This window comes from Melitaea cinxia, chromosome 3 (assembly GCF_905220565.1).
Source record: "Melitaea cinxia chromosome 3, ilMelCinx1.1, whole genome shotgun sequence".
Taxonomy (NCBI): Eukaryota; Metazoa; Arthropoda; class Insecta; order Lepidoptera; family Nymphalidae; genus Melitaea; species Melitaea cinxia.
Genome location: NC_059396.1, coordinates 3,633,868 through 3,643,260, shown reverse-complemented (window position 1 = coordinate 3,643,260; position 9,393 = coordinate 3,633,868).

The window sequence follows — 9,393 nt, the reverse complement described above, 5'->3', positions numbered from 1 at the left end:
CGCTAACGCTGCTCCGCTGATAATAATTGGACAATAATACCCTTACAACAGGAGAGGTTGTTATAACGTTTTGTAACAATAATCAGGAATATTGGCATTAACGTCTTCACCAAAGCATAGTGGAAAGATCCACAAGAACCAAACCAGATTTTTTTTTTTTGTTCACACCGCTACATCAGCATAGTTGTCAATATAGTCGTAAAATTACATAAAACTATTCTATTTATACAAACTTATTAGGTAGTACGACCCTAAGTGTATATTATATACTATATATAATATATAATGTGAATATTTAAAGTTCAAGAAGGTCTAACAAAATATAAATTTTTTCCATTTGAAATTGAATTTTCCGCGTCGATACGTATCAACTTTTATGGAATTATAACCTTTGCATGATTGCTCGGAATATTGTAGATGACCGCATTTTGAAGTATGTAGGTAAGTAGAGTTATAAATGTCGTAGAAATAACACTACTTTTTATAAAACTTTTAGCATATAAAGTGTCAAGGAGGTCTTCACGTCACATTTTCTTGTTCCTAAAGCCCGAAAACGCATCTGCAGCTTCTCTAATGCTGCAGATATCCATGGGCTGCAGTAACCACTTCACATTCGGTAGACCTGTATTCTTATTTACAACCTTTTTATCCCCAGTATAAAAATATGATTCGCTTCAGCCTGTAATATCCCACTGCTGGGCATAGGCCTCTTTCCCCATGTAGGAGAAGGATCAGAGCTTAATCCACCATGCTGCTCCAATGCGGGTTGGCGGATATATATAAAAAAAAAAAAACATTTATTTATTTAAATTATGAATATTATTACGTCAGTGGCGGGTTCGAATCACCTGTGCTGCTGAGTTTCATGTCTTTCTCGCTGGTGAAAAATATGTCATGTTCTCATGCAAACTGTATATTTTGAAATTTTGAACACTCCCTAGTAGAATTTAACTGAGGTAGGGCACAGCAGGAAACATTCTCTTCAAAGTCTGGAGCAGCCCGACTGGGGAAGTAACCTTACAGAAGATCACAGCTAAATACTACTGCTTTCAAGCAATCTTGTGTTCCTAGTGGTGAGTAAGGTGGCTAGAGCTTCTGGGTGTGGGATCGGGGTTAGTGTCGGCAACGCGTTTGCGATACTTCTGGTTTTGCAGGCATCTATAAGCTACGGTAATCGTTTAACATCAAGTGTGCCGTACGCTTGTTTGCCGACCTAGTCTATAATATAAAAATGAGTCGCTGAATGTGTTGCTAAGCGCAAAACTCGAGAACGGTTGGACCGATTTCGCTAATTCTTTTTTTAAAATATTCCTTGAAGTACGAGGATGGTTCTTACGGAGAGAAAAATTCTAAAAAATAAAAAAAAAAAATTAAATTTCCTGAAAAAGTCTAAAAACAACACTTTTCTATACTCCCATACAAAAGATTTGTTATAATACTTAAAAGTCAATTTGAACTTTAATACCATACGATAAAGTTTGTGTTAGGCGATACGAAGTTCGCCGGGTCAGCTAGTTGCATATAAAAAAAATTACATAAGAATTTAAATTCCACTAACCTTGTTCCTCCATTTTTAAAATCGAAAATGAAACACATAAAACTATCGCAGAAAATTCGTCATTGTTTCCGCTATAACGTTAGCTAATAAAAGTAAAAGACAATTAAGATTTAATATTGAGTTACACGTAGAGTTCAAACATACGTTTTGAACAGTGAAGTATTATGAAAAATTTTATACGCGAGGCTGGCTCAAATTTAACTAGTTTTATAATCGCTTTTAAATTTTACATCCATTATTAACTTAGTCATTTACATCTTTTGATATTTGTAACATAAAAAAAAAACGTGTTTTTATCAAATACCTCTCTAAAAAGATTATTTCTTAAAACAGCTCTTGAAATTGATTTACAATTTATACCTGTCCCCTCCGCAAGGCCAACTTTCATTTAGCAGTAAAAACACCATAAAAACGTAGATGTGACGCCGGTCTCAGCCTTAATACTATTCCGTCTACGATAAAATACCCAAATAGAGTGTCAAATCCGATTTTATTCGTGTTGTAGGCTTTGAAAATCGAATTTGCTTATCTTGGTTCCGTCTGATTTAAAAGGAACGTCTATTCCTCTGAAATAACTTTACATTGTTATTCTCTTCAAAGGAACTATTTTCTAAATAATTGGCTGTGAATTCATAATAATTCCATTACCACTGTGATGTGAGCGTCTTTGTTTATGAATATGAAATTTAATTTAGTAAAAGTGACATTTCATTTTTGTTACGTGCCCACATTTTTACCTAAATTTAATTTGAATTATGAATGAAAAATTTTCATTATTTACTGTTTGAAAAATATACGTCGAAATATAAGAAACGTTTATATATTTCTTCAGTGAAATGAAGATTTTTAAGTCGCTTAAATATAACGTAAACAGTTTGCTGTAAAAATACATTGCGCCGTTGAAAATAAATCATGACATATGATACCGTTGCAGTGCATCCTAGGAAATTCATGCTATGTTAAGAATTCTATGCACGCCAAGTCGTGACCTAGGGGTTGATAACCTCCGGACATAAAGAAAAGTTTTACAGAAAAAGATGGTTGGTATAAAACTTGAAATCTTCGTAGCTTACCAGATGTTAGAGGTAACAATATTTTCATTTTACAGACTGAATTTGTTTTACTCGACGACTTGTTTTTGTTCTTTATATATGTGTATATACTTAAAATGTAAAAAGGAAATTGTATAGGAATATAATAGGCATATACATACATAGAGGCCTTTTGTTAACAAGTCAGTCAACTAAGGTAAGAGATAACAGGACATAGCAACCCGACTAGGAAAGTACCTCAACCTTACTGAAGATCACAGCAAAATAATACTGCTTTCAGTGTTGTGTTCCTGTCGTGGGTAAGGTGACCAGAGTACCTGAGTAGTGTTGGCAACGTGCTTGCGATGCTTCTATAGGCTACGGTAATCGCCTACCATCGGGTGAGCCATATGCTTGATTGCCAACCTAGTTGTATAAATAAAAACATTAATGAAAACTTTTGAGTTTGTCTCTAACAAAATATGTCACTGTTAAAACATGCGATGACCGATAACACTATAAATGGTACTTGTCATTGGCAAAATCATCGGCGAAAAGCTGGTGGTTTTGCCAATGACAAGTACCGATACATATATACTGATGGAGCCATAGTCTTTAAAGAAGAAGAAGAAGAACACTATAAATATCTGTGCCAAGTATTATAAGCCCTAGAGAGTTGCCGATGATGTTGACCGCCTCGCTTAAATGACCTTAATTTTCGATCTCCGTAATATTATTTGAAACCTTCGTCAACTATTTAATTGAAACACTAAATGATGTTCATGTTATAAGTTATTCAGTATTTGTTTCTACGAAGTTTGGTAGAGATGAGAGACACAGGAATAAGTTTTGATGAATTAATGCGTCACAACTTGCGTTAACTTTGCTTTCATTGACTTAAATGAATAAAATACTTGGGATGGTACGTCCCTTGAATTTCACGTCAAAGTTTCACTGGATTTTCTACCTGAAATTTGAATAATATGAAACTGTTATTGAAGGTCGTATCGCCGCGCCGAGGAGTAGTCATTTCTTAGTCAACATCAACATTTTGTTGTGATTGTTACTTAAGATACGAACATAAAATTTAATTTTCAATGCCATTTGTATTTCAACATGTTTTTATTTATTTGGTAAAAAATACAAAAAATACATACTTAACACATTCATAAGCCTGCTGCCAAAACTCACAAGAGCTTATCTGGACAAGCCGCCGCATCGCATACCATGTTCATATATTTATATCGTACCGTACCATATATATATGATTACTCTCAGATTAAAATATTTAAAAATCTGTACATAAGCGTTTCCTATCACTTGTCAGCTTTATTATAATAAATGTTTTTCGTTAAAGATTTTTCGAAAGATTAATTATTTGTGTACTCAAAAAAGTTTATCCCCCACATTTGAGAGGTAAACTTTTATGAAGCAACACTTCATACAAATTGGAAAGGGAGCTAAGGCTTCCATTAGGTAAATCCAATTTGTTCAAATTGTCCGCCCATCAGACGAGAATAGAATGAATTTACTTGAGTTGTATCGACGCTTTAGACTATTGTCAGAGGTAACATACTGAATCACTCAAACTAAGTTTATTGTTGAATTATAGTTTTAGGATCCTATTAGAAGTTGGGACACAATGGGTTTTTTAAACTAAATGGTTAACAATTGTAACAATATTGTAGTGTGCAATAATAACCTATGAATGTTTTTTTTTTTTATGACAAGTTATTACTTACTTACGTACTATTCTCCCAATAAAAAAAATCGAAGCTTGATCCATTACGTTGTTGAACTGCGAGCCGATGGGTATTGATATCCGAAAATATCTTCCAAAACATGCTGATTCCATAATAATGTTAATGCAATGAACATGTTAGCTGTGGCTGCCGATTTTTAGATTTTGACTTACGATCGTTTAGTATAGATTTGTATGTTATCCACTGAGCCGTTTCGGTTGATTTAAGCTTGTCTTTGGAACGTGGCTCAATAAACACTGCATCTTATACTCAATGGAAGTTACCTCTGAGTCATATAAATCTTGCCATATGTTTGCAACCCACGTTTACAAGTTTCAAAACAGGTTTCAAGTATATTCCTACGTTATGATCTCGTAAAAGTTTTTAACAAGGGAATTTATCTTTAGGCGCAGACTTCAAAAAACATTTTTCGTAGGAACTAGAATTTGCTTTTTTAGACATAAATTTTACTCATCTTTTACTTTCATCATCATGTAAAAGTTAAGGTTCTCGCTTTGATTGAAAAATCTTTGTTTAAAACCACTATGGTTTAATCTAATATAACCAACCAATATTATTCTACAGCTGAATGTGTATTAAAAACACGATTTAAAAAAAGTCACTATTCAAACCCATTTTTCTTTAACAACGTTACCTCTTAGTAACAAAGTACAATTCAGTCACTAATGCTCTCTAAGCGGATTAATCTTAAGGCATACCTTAACTTATTAGTAAAGGCTAATGTATCAATAACCGTTTGAGATAAATTAATGAATTTTTAATTTTTTTATATGTACGGGGTCTTCACTAAATGTGCTTGATTTTAGCCATGTAAATGTAGCTCGAAATAGTTCATGCAATATTACACACAGCGATTTACCAATTCTTTTTTTTTTTTGGCTGGACATGTTGCCACATGTAAAATAACGTCGAAAAATACGCTCTATCGGTTGACGACAAGTCTTTATAAAAATTCTTGTAGTACTTTTTTTTTGTTTCGTTTTTAAATCTTCTACCATCTGCTTAAATTATTCTTCTTAATATGTTCGTATCAAGTATTCTCTGAGTTGAGGTTTTTGTTTAGGTTTTGTCTTTAACTTTGTGTAAGACATAATCATGTCTAACAATAATTCCACAATTGTACATTGATTTAATGAATTCAAACAAAGCAATTCAAAATTGTTTTCAATCTAGCGTTCCACGTATGAGGCTAGTTCGCCTTCGCAAATAGTGAATTGTGCTAGTAACTTGATAAGCTTTCCTTACTTCCCTATCCTGAATTGTTTCAAAAATATCATCACCAACCTAAATCATACCTTAATGGTGGGCTTTAGGGTCTAAATTGCGATTATTTGTTTTGGCATTTATGTTGTTACTAAATCTGTTGTACGAGAATAGCGTGTGTCACGCAAAGCAAGGTGCATAGACGAATGTCTGCATCGCCGAGGATGTTGGTGGATATCGATTTGATTTTGATATAAAACTAATTATGCATTAAGGCTTTGATTGCATCACTTGGAAAACTTGAGAACTGAAGAGAATTTGAAGACAGTCATGTCAATAACGCTTCAGTGTGTGCATGCGAATATGGGGCAAAGTGTTTCCAACTAGATTTTAAGATCTATTTTTTTTCTAATTTGTATTAAAATTCAGGCATGATAATAATGTTTCTTTAGAATTTTCTGTTAATTGGGTTAATAACATTTTTATTGTTTTCGTTTATTTCTATATTAATAATTAATCGTTAAAAATGATTTAAGCCTTAGTCCAAAGCGTATAATTAGACACCGCCTTCTACCACCGTCATCTATATATTAATACGTGAAGCAAAAACTTTGTTACCCCTTTTTACGAAAATTGCGTGGACGGAGAAGTATGAAATTTCGCACACTTATAGTTTATATAGAGAAGGAGTGCAGAATGCTAATATTTTTTTTCAAATTATGTAAAAAAATATATTAAATCAATAGAAAAAAAAACATTACATACACTACCATGTATTTGACACAGACACGTATATTATTCTCTTTCGATTGTCAGTCTGTAGTCAAATTGAACATTTTTAGAAAAAAAGGTTCTTCTTTTTACACTTTTTTGGTTTTCTTTAATTTAAAATTTTAATTATGGTCAAATTTCGATCTCTGGGCAGTCAGTCAGTCAGTTCAGCCTATTGTAGTCCATTGCTGGACATAGGCCTCCCCAAGATCTCTGGGCGACCGTTAGTAAAAATAAATAGCAGAAATGTATGTGCATCAGGATTATATATACTAATATTATGAAGCTGAGAAGTTTATTCGCTTAAACGCGCTAATTTCAGGAACTGCTGGTTCGAATTGAAAAGTTCTTTTTGTTTTCCACTTTCTTTAGAGCATTTATCGAAGAAGGATATGGACTATTTTTTTCGGAAATTAACGCATCTGGAACCGCGGGGTACAGCCAGTATTTGTCACTCATCACATCATTATCACTTTAGAGTCCTCTCTAAGTTCGCGCCAGACATCATTGGTTCTGCGACACAGGTGACCAGCCCACTGCCACATCAACTTGGTAATTCTGTGGGCTATGTCGGTTACATTCGTTCTCTCGCGGATAGTCTCATTTCTAATCATATCTTTGAGAGAAACACCAAGCATAGTCAGTTTCATCGCACTAGGGTTTGTATGAAAGATAATTTAAATTAAATCGATATAAATGTTTAAGATATAGTCAATTAGTCATACATAGCTGTGACGGAATTTTTATTAAACATTAACTTGAAATAATTAATGACTTGCGTTTTTTTTTCAATTGTGATGCCATTAAGACCGTTTAAAATTAACGCTTTTTGTTCCTACCCAAAAGTTATAATATAAAAATTTGCATTTCAGAAGCTCATAATTTCCTCATGGAAGCTATTAAAGTTATTTTTGAGCCATCGTATAAAATTATTGTTTTCATTTCCGTAAATCTAAACATCGATAATATGATTTCATTTTTTTAGCAAAATGAGCTGTGCCTATTGAACAATATTCATCAAATCATACATAATATGTATATTTAGCTCAGTCGGCTTGGGTAACAAATGGACAATTTTGCATTTTAGTTGCGAGAACAATAAGATCATTACGAATGTAAAAAAAAGCTTGTTAAAAAAAAGCAAAACCGTAAAATGTCACAGCCAATAAACTCATAAACCTATCAAAACTATATCAGTTTCATCATATTAAAGAGCCTACACTGGTGTAATACCTAAACCTATTTTTTTTTAACGCCCACACTAAACAATACACACGTATAAACACCCAGACCACGGCAAATATCTGTATGGCCAATACAAATGTAAAACATGTGTGGGGATCGAACCCGCAAACGCCAGTGTAACAATCAAATAAGTCAGCCCTGTAACCATTACGCTAACGCACGCACGATGTTGCGTTTATGGCTCACTCATCATAATCCTCCTTATATTATAAATTTCTTTAAAAAGAAGCCTTAAACCATAATTCAAGTCTAGTTGTCAAAAAATAAATGAGAATGACCAAGTAAAGTCACAAAGAATAAGTCGTTTTTACATTGTATTTTCTACAGTTCTCGCTCAATATCATTAGCCGTTGTAAGTCTAGCTGGTACTAACAATGTAAGTAATTGTTTTCCTCCCATTCTTACTGTAGTAATGTAAATCAGGCTCGAAGCGCTCGCATTAGATATCGTCCAATTAATTAGTTCCGATAAACCCATCCCATCGTCCGGTTTATAAAACGTATTAGCATACAGATTGGAAAGTTTCCGATCAACCGCTTCGATAGTCACTATTTCTAACTCAACCCCTTCGTTGAATGTTTTTAAATCTTACGTAGAAAGCAATTTAAGTGAGCTCGGTATCGAATGCTTCCTATATATTTTTTGGGCTATTGGAAGTTCCTTTTAGGTTATTCCATTTATTTCTATTGTATTTCTTCAATATTTTCGGTTCTCAAACTAAATTTTTCATTGATACTGATTGATATTTAGATTTAAATCTTTATGTCAAAGCAGAGATCGCTTAAAATTGAAATGCTTGTATAGTATTCACAATGCGGTTCATACATCCATACATCCAACTGTTAGACAAGTACCTGTTCTTCGTTTAAGAAATAAACTTCGAACAGGTACAAATTTGAAAAATGGATATATATATATATTTGATAAATATACACAGAAATAATATATAAATAAATAAAAATAGTCCACGCAGACTCCCGACTCCTCACGCAACAACCTGTGGAGCAAATAGCAGGGACATTACAAACTAAGCCAACGGGCTAGTCAAAATTATTAACACACATGTGTATCACATATAAAAAAATGTTACGGGTTTTACGGTTACGGGGTAAAAACTAAAATGCTAAATACTAAATAATAATTAAAATGTAATTATTCGAAACTTTACGCACTTTTCAAAGGGTCATCAAGTATTTCTTGAAAATAATGAAAAGGACAAGTTTAAATTCCTATCAATTGCTAAGACAACGGCCCTTCAGCCCCTCCGAGCAGTCGATCTTGAACCGAAACAATTAGCGGGTATCTTTTAAGCGTTTTCGATTGGACAATTTAAGGGTTTTGTTTTTTTAAATAATGTTATTGTTGTTACTGTTAATTTAATTTTAGTAAAGGGATATTTATATAATTTTTTAATTGTTTTACTTATAATTTCTATAAGATTATTTTTAACAAATATTTTGATCGTTAAGTATATCGTTTGCCCGTATAAATGAGTACAGTTGTATAGTTGACTCATCCTATAAACGAAACGAATTATGTACATCTAATCTTAATATATAAAATTCTCGTGTCGCGGTGTTTGTAGTTAAACTCCTCCGAAACGGCTTGACCGATTCTCATGAAATTTTGTGTACATATCGGGTAGGTCTGAGAATCGAACAATATCTATTTTACTTCCCCCTAAATGCTAGGGGTAGTCCACCCCTAATTTTTTTTTTAATTTTTACATAAATTATTTTTATTTTTTATTTTTTTTATGATACAACATAAAAAAAATACACACAACCCTAAATTTTCAACCCTCTACGATCAACCCCTATTT